The sequence below is a fragment of the Monodelphis domestica genome, chromosome 3, assembly GCF_027887165.1.
Source record: "Monodelphis domestica isolate mMonDom1 chromosome 3, mMonDom1.pri, whole genome shotgun sequence".
In the NCBI taxonomy this organism is placed as follows: Eukaryota; Metazoa; Chordata; class Mammalia; order Didelphimorphia; family Didelphidae; genus Monodelphis; species Monodelphis domestica.
In genome coordinates, this window is record NC_077229.1 from 188,902,076 (window position 1) to 188,925,074 (window position 22,999).

Genomic DNA, 22,999 nt, shown 5'->3' on the forward strand with positions numbered 1-22,999 from the left:
GTGAAGAAGCACCCTGTAGAAATGCATATTGGGAAATACTGTGCAGCTTAGATCTGGGTTCTTAACTTGGGATGCACATATTCTGGTTTGCAAATAGATTTCAGGGGGAGTCCCTGAGCTTGGATGGGGACAAATACATTTTTTTAATGCATTTGGTTTTGTTTGTAATTCTGGTCATCTATGCTTTTAAAAACATTCTGAGAAGGGGATCTGTAAGTTCATACTGCCAAAAGGGTCCAGGACACACACACAAAAATGTAAAATCCCCTGACTTAGCCTCTTGGTAATTTACCTGAAAGAGATGAAATAATTCACCCAGGGCCACATAACAAGTATCTGGAGGAGTCTGAACTTGAACTCAGGTCTTCCTTAATATGAGGCCAACTTGCTATCCCCTCTGGCAGGCTGCCTCTCTGTTCATAAAGCAAATCATTACAAAAATCTATAAAGAAAGGCAGGGCTTTTGTAGAAACTTAATCAGCATGAACAATAGCTCTGAAGAATGGAGATTAGCGGTTACACCCCCATGAAGAGCAAAGCCTAAATGTCCTACGAAATAAACACAAAGACATATGCAATCATTTAAACATCTTTTCTTTGGTTCCTTTTTAGGTTCATGATCTTCCTCTTTCTCAGGGGAAAAAAAGGGATATAACAGTGTGTGGGTTTTTTTTTTTTTAAGAAATGCCTTCCTATTTGATTCAATCAGAAATATTCAAGCTGAGCAAATAAGAGGTCTTGGATTAGAATGGTCTTAGCCACAAGGTCTGCTTTCAGAGGACATGAAGCATGTTGCAACTCGGAGCCTGGTGTTTTCCCTTTGGCTTTCCCTAAAGCTGCTTTATCAACTAATCAGCTTGACAATGTGCCCTGCAGTGCAAATTCTGCAAAGACTAGGAGACCTAGCATTTCTCATAAACACAACAGCATATGACAGGAAACCCAAAAGAATAACCCAGGCAGAAAGGAAATGTACTGAGGTACAGTGTTGATCTCCAAGCTTGAATTTGGCAGAACATTGGGCGTAATATCTCATCCACTGTCAGGCACACTCAGGCCTTTGTTCGTCTTGAGCAATATTTGAAGATTTTGCTCCCTACGTGTTACAGTTCATTGGAGACTCTGAGCTTTCGCTGTCACATGCGGGGTTTGATTTATTCCAAAATAAATTCCTGCCTGCCATGGAGAACAGAACTTTCTGACATTAAAAATATGTGGTATATATTGCCAAAGTGTCCTGAATTTGCAGCAGGGCACTACGGATAGGAGCCCCAGGTTAGAATCCCACCTCTGTTATTTTTTGTTTGACCTTGAGTATACAAGTAATTTCATTACTTTTGGTCTCCATCTAAATCCTCACACTAGGGAACATGGTAGAGCTCTAGATTTGGAATCAGGAAGAGCTGAGTTTAGATCTGATCTTGGATACTTATTAGTTGCGTGACCTTGGACATGCAAGTAATTTCATTATTTGTGGTCTCCAGCTGAATCCTCTAGCTAGGGAACATGGTGGATAGAGTATTAGGCTTGGAGTCAGGAAGAGCTGAGCTTAAATCAGGTCTTGGATACTTATTAGTTGGGTAGACAAGTCACTTCACCTCTGTTTGCCTCAATTTCCTTAGCTGAATGAAAATAGGGAAAATAATAGAACCTCCCTCCCAAGGTGTTGTGAGAATCAAATAAGGCTTAGTTCAGTGATCAGTACATAGTAGGTGCTTAATAAAGGCTTATTTACTTCCCTTTGTCCTTTCTCCTTTTCTTCATATATAAAAAGAAAGTTGAGTTGAACTAGAGGATCTCTGAAGACTATTCCACCTTTAAGTCTATGTGCACTTATTAAAAAAGCAATATATCAAGGGATCTTTTCTCTTGCTTCACTGTATGCTTTGTCCTGGCTCTGTGTTCAAGTGAAAACACAAACTTAAGTTCAGCAGAATAATTAATAAATAGAAGGAATTACAAACTTGAGTTCATATGTCATTTGGCAATACCAGTAGGCTCCAAACAGCCATTAAAAATATTATTTATTACACTACCTTAAGAGCTACTACTGCTTTTTACTTACCCTTTTTTGAATTTCATCATGTTGATTTGAGCAGGTAAACAATTTAATGCTTGGTGAGTTCTACTGTACAGCAATAGGAAAAACTAACTTTGAATGTTTAAAAAGCAGAATTGCTATAAATTCATGGAAATAAGCTGGAGATGCGTGTATTTGCTTTTCTGATTGCATCAAAACCTGGATTATTACAAAACCTCTTAAACCAAAATCCATAAGCATTCAAAACAACGTAGCCTAACTATACATACAAGAATGGTCAAGTGGATGAGGAGTACCTATTAACTAAATTATAGACAGGGTGGCAATGGGGAGGGTACTGAATTTGTAATCGAAGGACCAAAGTCCAAATTTTGGCTCTACTGTTCTCTCTGTCAGGTCTTGAGCATCATTTAGCCATTCTCAAATCCAGATTCCCCACCTATAAAATGAGAGTCTTTGACTAGATGACCTTTAAAGTGCCTTTCAACTGTGAGATTTAAAATGGTTGAGGTCTTAAACTGTAGTGATTAAAATAGTGGAAGATATAAATTGTGATAGATATAAGAGAGGGTGAGTAAATTTGACCGCAGAAATATGTTTCACTACAGTGTCTTGGGTTTTTAAATCAAATATAAGGTGGTCGCTAGGGAAATATTCCCAATTATTCAAATACCCAAGTCAATTGGGTTTTATAGAGATTTTTAATTAACAATACAATGAGTAATCAAAGAAAGAGAGAGAGAGTAAGAAAGGAATAAGTATGAAGGGCCTCAAGCCAATATGGCCTAGACCTGAGTCTTAAAAGAGAAATCAGTCAGTTTTTTATAACTCACCATAAGATTTGTCTAAGTAAGGATTTCTAATGACACCAGGGCAGTGTCCTTCCTCAAAGAGTCTTCCAGCCAGAGATTGTTTCAAAGGGCCTCTCTTAAGAGCCTCCAGAGCTCCTACCCCAGAGGGACAGAGCTCCTCAAGGAGCTCTCCTTCAGAATGAGAATCAGAAACCCGATCTCCAATCTGAATGTTTCAGAATGACTTCCCCGCTCTTCCCTGAGCTCTTATTTTTAAGGGCAAAATCTCCTTTGTCACTTCCCCTAAGTCCTTACATCTACCAATCACTGTAGATGTTTCTAAAGGACCGCCCATTCTTAGTCCACACCTAAGAAGGTGTGGATTTTTGAGTAATTCACACCAGGAAAGCTCTGAGTAAGTTTTCCAGTTCTTTGTTCCTTGTAAATTCACAAATTGCTTGGCCTTTATAGGTACTTAGCTTAAGAAAAGTATGGGTTTAAGTACTTTTCATTGTTCAGAAAAGAGTTTACAACTTTATCTTCCCCTAGGGCAGACCCAAGTAGGTAAAGTAGAATTCTCACATTCCTGCTTTAAGTAGAGTTCACTGCCCAAATGGGGAATGGTCTTAATCCAATCTTATAAAGTAGGGTCTGGGAAATTTTAAGGTTTACACAACCCCACATATATATATATATTCTATACTATGGAGTTGCATGAACAATTTGTAGAATTTATACATCTCTATCTCTCTAAATCTACACCTCTCTATATATCATCTCTTTGATATTTTGTGTATATATATATTTTCATATATAAATACAGTTGTGTATACATATGTACATATACATATATGCATATAGATATATACATAGAGGTAGTCCAAAAGTCTTAGTATCACTTTAAATGATCAAAACTTAACACTGCACTATGACTTTGGACTTTGGAGATACCTTTAATGTATATATCTATGTGCATATATTTTTCACAATTTGTATATCTCTAACTGACATTTCTCTCTCTCTCTCTCTCTCTCTCTCTCTCTCTCTCTCTCTCTCTCTCTCTCTTTCTCTCTCTCTCTCTCCTCTCTCACTCCAGCATTTTAAATGAATAGGGAATTGGACACATAATTGAAAAAAAGGTTGAATTTGTGGTGGTGGTGGTCTAGGTCTGCAATTACAATGATATTAAGAAAATACCATGTAGGAAATATCTCTGCGAAGCAGATCAGCAATTTTTGGAGGCCATTCACAGAGGGAGAAATGTCTCAAGACTTTAATGATTCCAAATTCCCTGAAGCACAGATCTGCCTTAAAAAAAAAAATCAACATTCTCCTGGGAATGTTCTATAGCTGTAATTTGTGGAACACTACAATCTAGGAAGAATTAAAGTTGGCAATGCCCCAAAAGGGCAATGGAAAGGAACATGGTGGTAATGAATATACTGCAAGTGATCGATCAGAGGTGTGTAGGAAGAGCAGCACAAAAGATGCTATCAGTGAGATGCCTGATTTAGAATGATAGGATTGAGGGAAGGGGGAGAAGGAATATGTGGATATTTGATTACAATAAATTCAACTGGCTAGGAAACTACCCTAGGAGGTTGGAGGATTGGCTGATCATGCCAACTGATCAGTAAGAGTGAGGACTAACCAGTGGATAGACTTTGTTTACCTTTCCTATCCATGTTATGCTGATAGCTGTAAAGGAAAGCCCTTAGAATGTTGGGTTGACTCCTTAGGGAACATTTATAGGACATAGACAGGAGTTGCACAACACAAAAAGGAATGGATGGCTTGTGTTCAGCACAACTAATGAGGTACCCACATTGATGAGATCACAAATTTATCAGAGTATAAGTTTTCTGATACCCCGTAAGCACTAGGGATGCAAATAATGCCCAGTGAAGATCATATTGTAGAGGATGGTTTAAGATGAGGAGCATTTTTAGCCCTCCACCTTTTGGAGAAAGTGAGCTGAATTGTCACACCTTTCTCAATTCACATAGGCAAGATCAGAGTGTGACTTCCTTGTGAGATATCTACTCTTCCTTTTTGCATTAATATTAACTAATGATGTTGGTTTATAGTAAAAGTTTCATATCATGAACTCCTTTGGTAGTCTGGAGAAGATTCTGGACTGCCACCTACATATTGTTGCCATATTAATAATTTAAAGAAATACCAAATTTCAATCAGAAGTTAGTGAAAACAAAGATGCTTCCCCTAACCCTGAATTAATGAGTCCCCTGAAACTTAGATTAGGTATACAGGTATCCCTTCCACAACATGACTTTCCCCATCATGATTTCCATATATCAGAAGTTGGCATAAGAAATTAGATGGGAAATTTTGGAGAGTTTTGCAGAAGCTGCAGATAAAATGTGAAGGCTAGCAGATGGCACAGAAAAGTTTAGAAACTCAGAAATGCATGAAATATACATACAGCATTGTATAATATCAACATATTTTCTTTTCTTTCTTTTTTTTTAAACCCTTACCTTCCGTCTTGGAGTCAATACTGTGTATTGGCTCCAAGGCAGAAGTGTGGTAAGGGCTAGGCAATGGGGGTCAACTGACTTGCCCAGGGTCACACAGCTGGGAAGTGTCTGAGGCAAGATTTGAACCTAGGACCTCCTGTCTCTAGGCATGGCTCTCAATCCACTGAGCTACCCAGCTGCCCCCTATTTTCTTTTTTAATACCATAAATATACACCATTTCTTTTTAAAAGTGAAAATAAGTAAGAAGTTAAAGTTTGCATAAAAATGTAAAAACCAGCAAAAGCTAGAAATGTAGAAATATCTAAAAAGTTTAAAAACTCATAAATGCATATAAGATACCATAAAGGAAAAAAGAAAAATTCAAACTTCTTCTCTGGTACTAACGGAGGGCCAAAACATTTTTACATGGATTTTTCAGTTCGAGGGGGCACTGCACTCCTAACCCCTGCAATGTGGAAGGAATACCTGTACTTGTCTATAGGTTTCTGTTTCCAAAGTGACTCCATGGTTTAGATATTGAAGCCACATTTGTGTCACAGAAGGAAGTTGTTAGGGTCCCTTCTGTTCCTGTTTTTGTAAATAATTTATATAATATTAGAACGAATTATTCATTGTATGTTTGATAGAATTAAAATGCTCTGAGCCCCCAGGCAATCTGTTGATTGCTGATCTGGGAAGGTAGACTCCTAGCCTGCTGAATTCATTGTAATCAAATAGCCACTTATTCTTTCTTCCCTTCCCCCAATCTTGTCACCCTAAAACAAAAACACAAATTCTGGATGCAAGTACTATGATCTTATCTTTTTCTAGTAAACCATTATTTAAAATATGCAAGTAACTAGTAAGCAAAATTTAAAATAGCAATGGAACACAGTAATGGACCATGCTACCTGTCTTATGCAGCAATTAAAGAGAGAGGAAAACTGAGATTGTAGTTGATTCACCATTATTCTTATCATTTCTTCAAATAGGCATAATTCAATCTCTCCTTGTTGGATTCTCTTAATAAACCATACTGTGAGCCAGGAAAAGAAAAAGGCTCCTGTAAGCTGCTCTAAGGCTTGGAATCAGTCTCTTGTAAAGCATCCTTTCTCTGCTGCTGCCTCTGTTGCTGCTCCTGCTGCATTTGTCTGGATCTTTCTCCAACTCTCTTTTTTCTTCTCCAGAGGTTTGTTGTTTTTTGTTTTTTTTTTTAATTGCTGTGGTAGTGAAAATCTCTCCCTTCTTGTCCATTCTGGCAGAAACTTCCTCCTTTCCCTAGCTGGGAAGAAATACAACTCCCAGAATCTTTAGCAAATTATATACTCTTACAGGACCACTAGCCCAAGTCTTTCCAGATGCTCTTTTAAATAAAGATGAAAAAAGATACAGTTCTCAAAGAATTTATAATCTAAGGAGGGGAGATGGGGAAGATGTGCCATCTATGTAAACATGATGCAGAATAGAATGTGATGGGAGCAAAAGATAAATCTATACGAAATGCTATAAGGAAATGAGGCTGACTTCTAGGATACAAACATGGGTAACTGGAAAAGTAGTGGAACCTTGTGGGGGGAAATAGTGAAGTTAAGAAGACTGAAGAAGGTAATAAATTTCATTTGAAATATGTTGACTTTGACATACCCACAGGAAATTTAACTAGAAATGTCCATCAGGCAATTAGTGATAGGAGAGTAGTTTAGGAAAAACATGAAGGCGAGTAATGCAGTTTAGGGAGTCATTTATATACATAGGGTATTTGAACTCTTGATTGCTTATGATATCAGAGAGAAAGGGAGAGGGGGAGGGAGGAAAGGAGAGGGAGAGACAGAGGGAGGCAGGGAGAGGCAGAGAGAGAAAGGAAGAGGGAAAGAAGAACCTAGGACATAGTTCCAAGTTAAACCTCCAATTAGCATGCATATGATCCTTCAAAAGGGACTGAAAATGAAAGGTTGGACAAATAAGAGGACTGAACCAAAGCTCAAAGAGAAGATGGGACATCACTGTGTCAGGTGCTGCTGGAGAGCTCCCAAAGCTTTGTGTCAGAGGTGAAGCTAAGAATAGTAGGAATCGCTTCCTGCTGGCATTGGACTCCTTGGTGTCTCTATATCTTTTGCCCTGATGGCCAGGCCCTCTTCCTGGGGACTCATTCCTCCGAGTTTTTGTGAAACTGCTATCTTCTGTGAAAAATTCTCCTCTTAAACTTCTAGAGACATAAACGTATCGGAGATGATCCTTTGGGAAATGGAATGATGTACATTTTCTCCTAATTTTAAGAAAGATCCCCTTGTATCTACTTGTATGTATTCTTCTGGTACAAATTATCTCCTCCTATAGAGCCTATGTTCCTTCAAAGAAGGAACTGTTTTATTTTATTTTTTCCTTTGTGTTCCCAGTGCCTGACACATGCTATAGTGGCTACTTAATAAGTGTTTGTTAACTATTTGACTTGTAGGGAAAAAAGAAAGAGGAAGGAGCAATTACAATGTTGGGGGGGTATAAGGTGGTGAGTGCCACTTTAGTAGAACCTTAAAGAAAGAGAAGTATTTCAATAAGCAGAGATATGAAGAGAGTTCTATGATCTAACAATTCTTTTATGGGATGGATGGTTAAACTAATTTAAGTAAAACAACTATGGAGGAAGCTTTTCAGTCCTCAGAGTAATGAAGGATCCAGAACTCTATGCAAAAGTACTTAAATAGAGAATTTAAAAGTCATTGATATTTATTTTAATTCCATGCAGGAGTTATTGTATAAGATGGTAAATATTACAAAGATTAATTGACTGGAAGTGGTTGAGCCAGCAGGATTGACAGAGGTTCAAAGATATAAAACAGAAGGTTCTTCATGGGCATTTACAGTAAATTGTTACTCTGAAAATTTTATCATTGTAAAATGTCACTCCACTGTTCAAGAAACTCCTGTGGCTCAGTATTTGTTATATTAAAGTTAGAATGCATATATCTCTGTTTTAAGGCCCTGACCATTATAAAATAAATGTCTTGATGTGTGTGTTTGCATTTACTAAATGATCCCTTCAACAATGGGATATATTTTAGGTAGGAGGGAAGTATGACTGTGTTGGAGGAAGGGAGGAGTGCTCCATGCCTAGTGTTGAAAGGAAAACTGTGAATCAAGCTTTTGCATTATTGCCCACTGAGGTGGAGCAAATAGTAGTTGGAATGTATGGGAGGGGGAGTGACAATTGGAGTGAGAGAAGAGGATTGTGGGAGAAACTGCTAGGTGAAAGGGTTTTTGCCCTCTAAACTTGGCTGAGTGTGGAGCAAAGACCACGAGCTCTCTATTCCAACCTGCAGAAAACCTTGCCTCCATTTCCCTTACCCCGGAGAAGAAGATTCCTGTATGTTAAAGAGCACTTATTAGAGGAAGAAACCAAACAACTACAGCTGCTGAAAGGGGCTGATCCCTTAACTTCAGGGGGTCACCCTGAAGATCCTTTCCATCCCTTGACCTTCCCAAGAAGGACACTTGCCTTTTGTTTAGTAGGATAGAGATAGTGACTAGTTAAAAAGAAGATAGATAAGCTGAAGCTGAGCCATCTTGGCTCAGCAGAAGAGGAAAACAAGGGTCACCTATTCCTACTTACTTATCCCCTTTCTTGATTTACTCTAATTATTAAACTAGTTGAAAAATAGAAGATCACAGTCAGATTCATATTGGAGGGAGAACAAAGAAAAAAAAGCTAGTGGCTAAATCAGCCATTAGCCTAGGCTAAACAATGAAAGCCAACAGTGACAGTCTGACTGCCAGACAAGGGCAACTTCAGAGGGGTTGCAATTACCAGACAAACCTTGAGGAGTAAACTCCACTATCCCCCAGAAGCCACTAAAAACACTGGTCCTGTCATCCTTAACCCAACCTTACCCAGAGGTACCTCTCTCATGGGGTGAGTGGGAGGAAATTACAAAGAGAGTCTCTCAGCAGAGGGGTACTGCTCTCCCTTTACCTCACCAGCCTCCATATTCCCTCTGTCCTTCACCTCCTCCATTCTCAGTTACCAACCCTTCCTTATCCCCTGTATCCCTTCTTGTATATCTTCAATCCAGTTCCATTATTACACTAGAGTGCACTTCTTCATCTTTTCCCCACTTTTTTTCAAATTTCATATCAAGCATCACTTCCTCCACAAGGTTTATCCTGATTCCTTTAGGTGATCTTACCTTCCCACCAACACATAAAGGTTTATTTCATATATGTTTTTGTATTAACTTATGTTCATATTGTTTGACCCCAAAAGGTGAAGGAAATAATTACCCCATGAAGGAAATAATTAATTTTTTTTGTCACTGTATCCTTAAAGCATAGCACAATATCTGGTATAGTATTAGATGCTTAATAAGTACCTATAGAACTGATAGAGAACTCAATTTTTTTAAATGTTAAAAAGAAACAAAAATTTTAAAAGGAATGGATACAGAGATATGGATACAGACAGGAAGTAAAGTGGATAATTTTGGTTATATAAAATGGAAAAGTTTTTGCATAAATAAAACCATTGCTGCCAAAAATAGAAAAGAAACAGGGAGTTGAGGAGAAAATCTTTGCAGCAAGTTTCTCTGAAAAAAAGTCTTATTTCTAAAGTATATAGGAAGTAGAATCAAATGTATAAGAAAGAGTCATTCTCTGATTCATAAATCGTCAAAAGATATGATTAGAAAGTTTTCAGAGGAATAAATCCAAACTATCATTAGACACATTTTAAAAATGCTCTAAATCACTAATAATTTAAAAATGCAAATTAAAACAACTCCAAGGTATCATCTCACATTCATCAGATTGGCAAACTTAACAAAAAAAGGAAAATAATAAATGCTGAAAGGCTGATGGAAAAAGTTACTTGTTGGAGGTATTTACTATCCTATCCATTCTGGAAAGCAATTTGGAATGATGGCTCCAAATTATTAAAGGATGCATACTCTTTGACCCAGTGATACTGATAACAGGCATATTTCCCAAAGAGATCAAAATAAAAGGACCCAAGTGTTCAAATATATTTATAGCAGCCCTTTTCATGGTGGCAAAGAATTAGACATTGAAGGGGGGGCAATCAATTGAAGAATGGCTGCACAAGTTATGTTATATGGATGTGATGGAATGCTATTATGCTGTAAGAAATGAAGAAGGAGATGGATTTAGAGAAACCTGGCAAGATCTGTATGAAATGATGCAAAATAAAGTGATCAGAATCAGGGAAACTATTTATTTATTTATTTATTAAACTCCGAGCTTCCATCTTGGAATCAATACCGTGTATTGGTTCCAAGGCAGAAGAGTGGTAAGGGCTAGGCAACGGGGGTCAACTGACTTGCCCAGGGTCACACAGCTAGGAAGTGTCTGGGGCCAGATTTGAACCCATAATCTCCCATCTATAGGTCTGGCTCTCAATCCACTGAGCCACCCAGTTGCCCCCAAAACAATTTATATAATAACAGCATTATAAAGACAAACAATTTTGAGTAACTTTGGAACTGTGTTCAATATAATGGCCAATAACAATTCCAGAGGAATCAGCAATTTGGATCTATGCCCAAAGGGCACTAAAAGACTGTCTGCCCTTTGATCCAGCCATAGCACTGCTGAGTTTGTACCCCAAAGAGATAATAAGGAAAGAGACATGTACAAGAATATTCATAGCCGTGTTCTTTGTGGTGGCAAAAATTGGAAAATGAGGGGATGCCCTTCAATTGGAGAATGGCTGAACAAATTGTGGTATATGTTAGTGATGGAATACTATTGTGCTCAAAGGAATAATAAAGTGGAGGAATTCCATGTGAACTGGAATAACCTCCAGGAATTAATGCAGAGTGAGAGGAACAGACCAAGAAAACATTGTACACAGAGACTGATACACTGTGGTACAATCTAATGTAATGGACTTCTCCATTAGTGGCAATGCAGTGATCCTGAACAATCTGGAGGGATATATGAGAAAACACTATCCACATTCAGAGGAAACACTGTGGGAGTAAAAACAGAAGAAAAACAACTGCTTGATCACATGGATTGGTGGGGCCATGACTGGGAAAGTGGAGTCTAAAAGATCACCTTAGTGCAAATATTAATAATAAGGAAATGGGTCTTGATAGATGGCACACGTTAAACCCAGTGGAATTACACGTCAGATACAGGAGGGGTTTGGGGGGAGAGTAGGGAAGGAACAAGAGTCTTGTAACCATGGAAAATTATTCTAAACCCTCTAATTAAATAAAATTTGGAAGAAAAAAAAACAATTCCAAAGGAATCATGATTAACCTGCTACCTGTCTCCAGATAAACTATGGCTTCAAAGTCTAGATTGAGGCACATTTGGAGGAGGGCAGGAAGGACATATCTATTAATGACTAATCATTAGTTTAGAAAAAGCTATTCTGTCAAAGAAATCTGGAGTCCTGTAATTGACTTGCTTTTTTCCTTTAGTAGACTTTCAGCATAGAATAGACTACCAAAAAGGTAGGCTCACATAGACAGTCAACACTCAGCTGAAGCAACTAAAGGGGAAAATATGATTTAGAGCTTATCTTCCCAAAGAGTGAGGAACCTTTGATTAACAGTTACCTATGCCCAAACAATAAGTCTATATTCTTAAACCTGGAGCAGGGGCACCCTACATTATAAGTTCCACCCGTCCCCTCACAACCTCCTAAGTGCTAATGATAAGAAGAGGAAATTTAAGTTTGGGACAGCAGTTTTACTGAAGAGCAACATTAAAAAAAAAACAACAAAAACCGGGGGCAGCTGGGTAGTTCAGTGAATTGAGAGCCATGCCTAGAGACAGGAGGTCCTAGGTTCAAATCTTGCCTCAGACACTTCCCAGCTGTGTGACCCTGGGCAAGTCACTTGACCCCCATTGCCTAGCCCTTACCACTCTTCTGCCTTGGAGCCAATACACAGTATTGACTCCAAGATGGAAGGTAAGGGTTTAAAAAAAAAAAACCCACCACCAAAACCTAATTATTTTGCCTAACTATACATATTTGTAATGGGTCTTATTTTTCTTGTTTTTCAATTTTTTCTTGTTTTCCTTCAGTAAGGAAAGGAGGGAGAGGTAGTTGGAAGAGAATTTAGAACTGAAAATAAAATTAAATAAAATTAAAAAAAATAAAATTTGTGTGAATGAATCGTGAGAAAGTTATCTCAAGAATGTGGGGGAGCTGGGGTAGAAATTGAAGGATGGTCTTTGATGCTTGGGCTGTAATTCATCAGACATTTCTCTGAATTCCCTAGGTACAAAAGAATGAGCAACAAATCTGAGCATCATTTCAGAGCTTCAGAAATAGAAAAGATTATATATTAAAAATAAATTCTCTCAGTACTTTTAGTGGGGGCATCTACCTGTTTTATGAACTCTTTTTTGCTAATACTTGGTCATTGAACAGTTAAGTCCTTAGTCATATGTCACAGAATTTTGTATTGTTTTAACATGGGAAAACTTTTAAAGTGGCATTTGTTGCTCTCCACATCTAGAGTAAGAACTGTCGATGTAGAAATGCAGAAGAAAACATATAATTGATTTATCACTTGTTTATATGGATATATGGTTTGGGGTTTTGGTTTTAAAAGATTACTCTATTACAAAATTGAATAATATGGAAATAGGTTTTGAGTGATAATACACGTATAACCCAGATTGAATTGCTTGTCAACTCTGGGAGGGAGGAGGTGGGGGGAATGAGGCAACATGAATCTTGTAACCATGGAAAATATGAAAATTTGTTTTTGGAATAAAATAAAGAAAGTTTTAAAATAAATAAATTTTAAAAAATAAAGTGACATTTGTTTTAGTGAGCAAAATGCTTTTAAAAAATACACTTACTAAAGAATACTATAGTCTACAACTCATAGTGTGTAGCTATGAAGATTTGAACCTTCTGTCGAAAATCATCTTCAAAAGCTGGCCTATTCTAATCTCATAGTTTGCTAAAGATAATCATGATGCATGCATAGATGGACCTCATCAAAATCTTATTCAAGTATAAAATCAGGCATATGATTCAATAAATTGATGCCTTCTTAGTTGCCTTTTTTGAGAGTATGGAGGTCAAATCCTTCTTTTAGAATCTTCCTTTCCTTCAGATACTTTGGAAATTATCCTATCTTTAACAATTTCTTCTTTATGACTTTCAGCAAAAGTCTAACTTGAGCCTTAGGTTCCACATCTGTAAAATGTAATAATCTACTTCAATCTAACTCAAAAGGATATTATGCCTTGAATTCAACAAAGCTCAAACTGCTCTATAAATGTGAGTTAGTTTTGAAGTTACCTATTTTTGAAGTTCTCTCTTTTACTTCTCACATCCATCTTTTTATGCCTCTTCTGATTATCTTTTGCCAGTATTTTTTTACTAGAGGGCATTTAAAGAGATCTTGCCATAAAGTCACTCTTCAACGTGCATAAAATCAAACACTCCTTGTGAAGTTTGTTCTGGAGAAAAAAGTTTAAAAGGAGGATGGGGTAGTTAGATTAGTAGGTAGACCCTGATTTACTCACTCATTAATTTCTTCAGCAAATATTTTGGAATACCTCCAAAAAGTATAGTACAAAGTGAGGCATTCTGTAAGTAGGGTTTCCTGTTCTCAAGGCTAGACTAGCAAGAGTAGTCTAGTATCACAGTTTTTTAATTTTAGAATTTTCCTTTATCCACATACTCACTCACCTGGCACAATCCTGCTTAATTTTTGTGGGCTGACCTCACTTTACCCCCCACCCCAACCTTACTTTCTACCATTTCCAAGGTAGAGGGAGTGGTAAAGGCAAGACAGTTGAAGTTAAGTGCTTTGCCCAGTTATACAAGTAGGAAGTGTCTGAGGTCAGATTTGAATCCAGGGCCTCCCATCTCCAAGCCTGGCTCCCTATCCCGAGTCACATAGCTGGACTGCACTTTAAAAACAAAGTGTCTAGGATTAGTGCAGGCAAAGTTCAGTGGCTTTTGGAGTATGGTTTCGAAATGCTTTCCTAAAGGGCAGGATCAATTGACAGCTCCCTCGGTGGTTTAACGTGCCTATTTTCCCACAGAACCTCCAACATTTGAAGTGATAATTCCATTGTCTTCTGCCCTGGTCAGCCAACAGCTGGAGTACTGTGTTCACTTCTGAATACCACATTGGAGTTTGGGTGCTGAGAATCTGGAGCACATCCAAAGGACAAACAGAATGGTGAAAGGCTTTGAGTTCATTGTTTGAGGGAACTGGAAATGTTTGGCTTAGAGAAATGAAGACTTAGAGGTGACATGATAGTTCTTTCCAAATATTTGAAGGACTGCCATGTGGAAGGGGAATTAAACTTGTTCCATTTGGTTCCAGAGTACCGAATCAGTAGCACTGGATGGAAGTTGTAAAGAGAAAAATTTAACTTGATGGAAAGGGAACATTTCTAATAATCAGACCTGTCTAAAAGTGAAATAAAATGCTTCAAGAAGGAGTGGGTTCCTCCTCTCTGGAAATCTTCAAAACTGGACAGATCACTAATTTCTTTCAATCTCAGTTTCCTCATATGGAAAATAAGGATAGCAATGGGCCAGCTTCATGGGCTGTTGTGAGGATCATATGAGAAAACCTGTGTAAAGCACTTGGTAACCCTTAAAGCACATTTCTAATCTACTTGGGCGATACTTTGCATTATAGTTGCTTGTGTTTATACCAAGACAAGTGTGTAGTGATCTAATGGGAAGAGTAATGGCTCTAGAGCCAGGAAAAATTTGAATCTCTTCATTAGGAAATAAGAAAAGTTGAATTAGCTCCCTCACAGAATTGTGAGCAAAGTACTCCATAAGTATTAAAGGGTTTGAAAAATGAGCTCTTGTTGATAAGGGGAGGGCAGAGGCCACATATTACTTAATGTGGGGTCTTCTCAATGCCTACTACAGTAATCTGTACTAATGAATGAGGCTGAATAGTATCTGCTCCTTTCTATGTATATAAATTTGAACAAGTCTCTTAATTGCTCTACTACATTTATATGTTGTAAGGCTTATACTGAAGCACTTTGAATGAAACTAGACATAGATGCTGTTCCCTTCCAGAAAGAAATAAGATCTGCAAAATATTTAAAATATTAGAACAACTGGTCGTTCTGCAAATGCAATTTTTGAATCATTCTTCTGTTTTATTTTTATTTGGGGGAAGAAAAGGGGTTCTGGTTTATAATTTGTGTACATTGTCTTATTTTTGTGTACATTGTGTACATCTATAGTCTTAGAGAGTTGCCTGGCACATTGATTTTATTGATTGATTGTATATTTTTGAAAATACCCTTACCTTCTATCTTGGTATCAATTCTAAGTCAGTAGAGCAGCAAGGGTTAGGCAAGTGGGGTTAAATGCCTTGCCCAGGATCATATATCTAGCAAGTGCCTGAGGCTAGATTTGAATCCAGGTCTTCCTGACTCCAAGGTTAGCACTCTCTCCATTGTGCTATCTGGCTGCCCCTTGCCTGAAACATAGAGAAGATAAGAGGCTTACCCAGGATCATATAGTTTGTATGTATGTATCTGAGGAAGGTTTTGAATACAGATATTCCTGAATTTTAGTTTTGTTTTGTTTTCATTTTCTTTTTTAAAAATATATTTTAAAATTCATTTTGTTAAATATTTCCCAATTACATGTAAAAAATTTTAAAGCAAATGTTTTTTGAGTTCAAATTCTTTTCCTCATTCTCCTTTCCCCTCCTCCTTGAGAAGGAAAGCAATTTGATATTAGTCATACATATTAAGTCATGTAAAACGTATTTCCATATTAGCAATGTTGCAAAAGAAAAAAAATTAGACCAAAAAAAACCCACAATAAAAATAATATTAAAAAAGTATGCTTCAATTTGTATTCAGATTTCATCATTTCATTCTCTGAAAATAGGACTTTTCATTATGGGTTTCTAGCCACTTTGGGGCCAAATCTTTTATTTTCTTGCTTTATGACATCCCTGGCATTCAATCCTTTCTCTCGTTGACACAATTGCAGTGGTCCAGCTCCTCCTCATCTCTCACCTAGACTACTATAAAAGCCTCCTGGATCAGTTTCAATCCATCCTCCATACAGCCGCCAATGATTATATTTAAGCATATATCTGTCATGTGACCCTGGGCAAGTCACTTAACTCCAATTGCTTAGCCCTTAAAGCTTTTTCTGCCTTGGAACTGATACTTAGAATTGATTCTAAGATGGAAGCTAAGGGTTAAACAAAAACCATGAATTTCACCATGCAACTTCTCTACCTGACAAACTCTAGAGATGTTCTATTGCTTATAGGATAAAATGTAAACTCCTTGTTTAGCCTTTAAATCTCTTCACAGTCCAGACTCATTAGATAAGATTCTCCTCACACTCTGGAGTCCAGGCATATTTTTGGTGCACTCTGTGTTCCTCACATACCGCAATCCATTGTACATCTTCACATCCTTGCACTGACCATTGTCCATGCCTAGAATGCACTCTCCCCTTCCTCTCTATTTCAAAGAATACTGTTTTTCAAAAGATAATCATTTTCTACATTGAACCCTTCCTGATCCAGATCATTTCTAGTGCCTGCTATCCTAAACTATATTATAATCAATTACTTTGTTTTTATTCTATTTATATTTATTCTGTAGAAATATGTGTATTTGTCATCTCTCCTGTTAGAATGTAAACTCCTTTGAAGTAAGTATTGTTTCATTCTTTGTATTTGTATCCCCAGTGCCTAGCACAGTACCTGGCACATAGCATTTGCTTAATAAATGTTAACTAATTACTTCACTTCTTCTCTTTCATTAGCTAGTCCTCTGATTTAACATATTTAAGATACATTTGCTTTAGAGTTAGCTAAGTGGTATGGTGGATATAGTGCCATGCCTAGAGTCAGGAGGATCTGGGTTCAAAAGTGACCTCAGGCACTTTCTAGTTGTGTGACCCAGGGTAAGTCACTTGACCCTTTTTGTCTAGCCCTTCTCTTCTCTTAGAGTTGTTACTAAGATAGAAAAAAAAAAGTTAAACAAAAGATACATTTGCTTTATCATTCTTTTAAGTGTCAATAATGATCCAAGTTCTGTAATGTCAAGTAGAGTCATTTCACAGGAGAGTATTTTCAGCAATCTCTAATTAGCAAATGAATTGCATAACCCCAGGAAGTTTCATAAGATTGTGCTTTCATGTGACTTTGTAATCTTTGTTTGAACGTGGTTTTTGTTCTTTACCTTAGCATGTATCTGAGAATATCTGTTCTGAAAATTCTCAGGACTGCCCACATTAACATAAAACCAAGTGACCATCATGACTAGCTGTCTAGATGTCTAACTCTTGGAACCATATTGATATAAAACTGTCTCAAAAACTCTGCACATGCCATTCTGGCTTGTTAGTAAAATAGTTCATTTTATTACCTTTGCGTTCCTGCAGTGATGAGTGGGAGATGGCAAAGTGCCTGATGGATGTTGACTTAAGTTATATCAAAGACCTTGGACTTGGCCTAAGTGCTTTTTGCCAGTCAAATGAATTTTCCATTGCCTGCATTTCTAGCCCCATTCCCTCACTGCTTCGTCATGCTTCTCTCTATTCCTACATTGGCTGCAGTTGTCGTTACTATTTTTGAATGTTCTTGATTTAAAATTTTATTAATGACACTGCTGCTTCTGTGTGTTCAGTGGTGAACTCAGTATATCTTATGCCTGGTATAAAATAGCTTCTGTGACCTCAAGAGAGGACTATGGATGGTGTCAGTGCTCCTCCCCGATCTCTGGATGCTGTTGAGTGTATTGGTTGGGGAGAGGACAGTTGCAGTAGTAGTGGTAGTTTCTGAGGGTTAACACCAGTTGGGAATAGGATTTCCAATAAACAGCTAATGAAGTTTTTGTCTGAGTCCTTTGTAACTCTAAAATGGGGGTGCATGGGGAGGAGGAGGCATTTGGGCTAGAAAAAAGTTTGATGGCCCCTACCTTTGTATAGTTAGTAGTTTTCCCCCAACTCTTCCTCTCAGCTGTTCCTGAGGATGTGACTTAGTCCTCCTTCCTCTCCTTTAGTGGATCAGAATGGAGACTGTTCAGAGAAAGAAGAAGAGAGGATTAAATTTGTGTGAAGCTCTCCTTTACTTACTACTTTCCCTTCTGATTTTCATTCACTTATACTCAAGAGGAAATCATAAAGTCCAACTTCCTAGAGTTCATTATACTATTCCTAGAGCTTATAAAAATAATTAAAATTTTGTAAGACTATCTCTCTTCTAGCTTCTGACTCCCTTAAACTTCCAGATAGGAGATAACTTTTCTGAAGATTTAGATAAAGGGTATATGCCTCTCTCTCTTTCATTCTCTCTTACATGCCTGCTACACTTCCTGTCTCTTTTTTGCAATACTCCAGTTAAAAATAATGAAGCACTCAGAATGAAGAAATTGTGGTTGATCTTATCTATATCTAAGTCAGCATTTGTACTAATTAAAAAGGAAAATGTCAAAAGATTCTAAAGAACAGGAAAAAATTTGGATTTGAAATCTGCTTTTTGGGGCAGAAAGAGAGTAGATCAAATGTGATGGTTGGTGAGTGACAATGACAACAGTGGCTCCTGGACCCTTTCAAACACAAACCACATCTCTGCCACGCCTCTAGTCTGTCCCTTCAGCCTGTTCTTTTCATTGCCTTGCTCTCTCAAATGAATTGCTTGCTCAGCATCTCCACTCATAAAGGTCTCTGTATATATTTCTTCCTCCTCCTCTACCTCTTCCTTTTTAAGAACAAGGGAAAAGCCAATTGTCCTTTTCCTGAGCCAGTGAAAGCCTTGCTTTTTCCAGAGGCTCACATAGACAAATGCAGAAGACTCTTCTGCCTACAATAAATTGGTTTTTAACCCCTCTACTACCTAATGGTCTTAGCAGTATTTACCTCTTTCTCTGTCATCCTCTCTTTGACTAGAATAAAATTTTAGAGCTTGGAGTGATCTTATAATTTTTTTATTAAATAACTTAATTGTAGAAAATTTCAGTTTAAATATTTCATAAACCAATTTTAGTAGCCAACAATGAAAATAACTTTTTATTTGGTGATTTCTAGATAATAATTAAGTGACTTCTAGATGACAATAGCTAACTGTGTATCAAGGCAGTTTATCTGTATACTGAGGATAACAGCACATACCTCACAGAGTTATTTCCAATGTAAAATGAGATAATATTTGTAAAGCACTTTGTGAACCTTAATGCCTCATATATGCATATCACAGTCAGCCCACACTTTCTTTTGTTCATGTCCTCCTATAATCATCAAAGTAAGACCTTCCCAAATCAATGAGAACCTTCCGGTAGATCTCCTGACCCTGAAGTGCATATGGGGATGGTTCCATTGGTTGTGTAATGTCTTGTGCAATGTCACTGGTCCATTCCTTTCCCATTTAATTTAATATTGTGCTTTAAAGATGAAGAAACCAAGACAAAAGAGTAAATGACTTGCCCAAGGTCTTATAACTAGCATTTGATATCTGATATATCAGATATCAAATTTGAACTTGGGTCTTCTGGATTCCAGTACTAACAACTCTATGCATTGCCCACCTAGATCCAGGCCACTTCCAAACTCCTATTAAATTTTTTTTGTTGTCATTCTATATAGTCATATATGAACTGATAACAGAGGAAAGTGAGAATTAAAAGAACAATTTAAATTATCACAACTGCATTGTGCAAACGGATTTTGAAAGATTTAAAAACTCTGGCTAATAAACTGATTGATATGATTCTAAAGAACTTATAATGAAGCATGAGAGATGATAAGCTGATATGCACAAATGAAGTATACATTCCTGGACATGGTTAATATGTTGATCTGTTGTGCTTGACTCTTTATATATGTTACAAAGGATTCTGTTTTTCTTTTCAGTGGGATGAGGGACAAGGTTGGAGGGGAAAATAAGTATTTGATAATTTAAAAAAATCTTAAAAGGAAACAAATTTATGATGTAATGCTTGCCTGGTCAAAAAAAGGTTGTTTAATACCACATCTATCTATCTATCTATCTATCTATCTATCTATCTATCTATCTATCTATCTCTCTACCTATATATCTAACCATCTTTCTATATATCGATCTGTCTACCTATTTTCTATCTGTCTGTCTATCTTCTATCTATCAATCCATCTATCTATCCATCCATCTGTCCATCTGTCTGTCTATCTATTCACCTTGATATATATCAAGTTCTCTCTCTCTCTCTCTCTCTCTCTCTCTCTCTCTCTCTCTCTCTCTCTCTCTCTCTCTCTCTCTCTCTCTCTCTCTCTCTCTCTCTCTCTCTCTCTCTCTCTCTCTCTCTCTCTCTCTCTCTCTCTCTCTGTAATAAGTAATATTACCTGATAATTAAAGACTGGAATCTCTAACTTCAGACCATAAGGACATTTAAAAAAGAACCACCACCAGAGGCAGCACTGAGTCTAGAATGATGGAGTCCAGCCCTATCTCCCATTCATACTAGGCTATATGACTTGGGCAAATCAGCACACATCTGTGAGTCTATTTTCTCATCTGTAAATTGCTTTTCTTGATCTTTGTATTCCTCTTAACTAGACTAGCATGTAGTAGACTTAGTAAGAGTTTTCAAAACTGAATTCTCAGTAGAGTAGATATCAGTGGGAAGAATAAAGGAGAGGTGGACAGAAATATTCAAAACAGCCCAAGCACTAAGGTTTTTAATTCAAGATGACACTGAGAAAGACATATTAATTTATTATGAGAAAATTTATTATAGATTATAGTCACAGTTCATTGTCACCTTTCTTAAGTGTGAGATGAATTCTAAATTTTTATTCTTTAATTGCACAGTCTATATTTAATTTGCAAAATTTCTTCCATATGATAAAGAAAGCATAGAAGGTTAAACTAAGATATATACTACCTTACAAATATAAAGTCTAATTTTCCCAGGAGAATAAAGATTGGACAGGCTAGGTATTGTTTGGCTTGTAATAATGTTGCAAGGCGTTGAAAATTGTTTTTAGGAATCTCCACTTCTCTTTAGGAACTTCTTCTCACTCTGTCTCGCCCCCACAACTGGGAAACCATGAATCTTGAGGAAGTCATGACTTGAGGCTAAGATTTTTCAGCTACTTACTTTATTTTGCTTAGCCTGAAATATATGAGAAGCCATTTCTAAATGCCTATTGACTGATTTCTTAAAGATTGACCAATGTAATAATTGGCTAAGGAGGAGGACTTTGGGTGAAATATAAATCTGGGGGTTCAGGGGACAGAGAGCCAGGCCTAGAGGAAATTAGACATCCCAGATCCAAATCTGGCCTCAAGTACTTTCTGGCCGTGTGACCCTGAGCAAATCCCTTAACCCCAATTGCCTAGCCCTTACTGCTTTTCTGCCTTAGAATTGATACTTAGTATTGATATTAAGATAGAAGGTAAGGGTTAAAAAAAAAAAGAAACATTAATCTGTGCTTTTCAATGGAATTGAAAATCTGAGAAGAGACTGGGTTGGCAAGCTGACCAAGGACAACAACGATAAGACAACAACAAAAAAACATAACCTTGACTGAGACTTTGTAAGAATCCCGAGAAAATGAAGGTAGGAATGTTCTTCCCACCCCTGTCCTTCCCCATTTGACAAGGGAGAGCTTCTTTTTTCCCCCCGCAAGCTGCTATTTCAATTCAACATTTGCACCCAGCAAAAGATCTTTTCATTACCTTTGCTGATTGTGAGTCAAGGGCACTTTTTAGCTGTGGGTCAATTTACTAGTTCTCAGCAGCAGTTCCCAGGATACTTACAAAATACTGATTGCCTTGCCTCGTATGAGAGTTAAACCTGCCATATTTCACAATGCCTGAAGGTTACAGCATATATTTCCTTGTTCTAAGACTCCTCCTCTCCCCTTTTTCTGATCAAATCCAGTATTTGGACAAGTTTAAGTCTAAGTGAATAACAAATAAAAGGGAAGTAAAAAAAAAACAAAAAAAACTCAGCCTCCAGGAATAAATGATTAATGTGTTGTCCTCAAACAAAAATTCTGCCCGTGACTCACCAGCAGGAGGGCATTTTGTATTAAGTTGTTTTTTCCACTGGTGAAGTATCTTTCCAAGTAGGCAATTTCTGTGGCGGTAGCCCACAGGTCATTTCTTAAAATGTCATGCTCCAGTGAGGTTTGGGTTTTCCTTGAATTTATGGCCAGGATTTCTTCTTTATTATTCCAAAAGCATTCTGTTTCTCTCTTCCTTATTGCTCTCACAGATTTTTGAATGATGAATGACTCCTGTCTTAAATCACATCCAGCTTCCTAGCTCACACTCTACTGCTGCCTAGGAGAACGCTGGCTATCATTCCAGACCTTCCTTTTCAATTTGCATGGAATATTTTTCTCAACAGCCTTGCCTGAAAATATCATGAAACCTTGCCATGGCAGTTTAGTCTAGGTCATGTCTTAGAAATATGTTGATTTAAATTCCCGCCTGCTATTCTGGAATGAGGGATTTTGTCAGAACAAGGTTTTATTCCTGCTTTGAGCACTTTCCTCTTCACTTTCTTAATTTGTCTTTACCTTATTGATTCATTTATTTGTTTGTTTATAAAATGTTTTATTTCTACTATTTTTTACTCTCATTTACAAATTGTACTCTCATCCTTTTTTTTTGTCAAGTCAACAAGCAGATTAGGTACCTACTATGTACCAACAGCAATTAGTAAGGAAAAAATAGAAATATTGATCACATCTGATAGCATA

The 22,999-nt window shown here is 37.3% G+C and overlaps 1 long non-coding RNA gene across 2 annotated transcripts; it reads right to left on the reverse strand.

Annotated features, from left to right (window-relative positions):
- Positions 1 to 3,759: 3,759 nt before the first annotated feature.
- Positions 3,760 to 22,605, reverse strand: LOC103092224 (uncharacterized). Of its 2 annotated transcripts, XR_008917585.1 has the most exons (4): positions 21,969 to 22,605; positions 18,232 to 18,331; positions 15,585 to 15,758; positions 3,760 to 13,752 (listed from the first exon to the last, which is right to left on the reverse strand). It is a non-coding gene; the product is annotated as an uncharacterized LOC103092224 (long non-coding RNA). The 2 variants fall into 2 exon arrangements; XR_001629056.2 differs by having other exon boundaries at positions 3,760 to 15,758.
- Between the last annotated feature and the right edge of the window lie 394 nt (positions 22,606 to 22,999).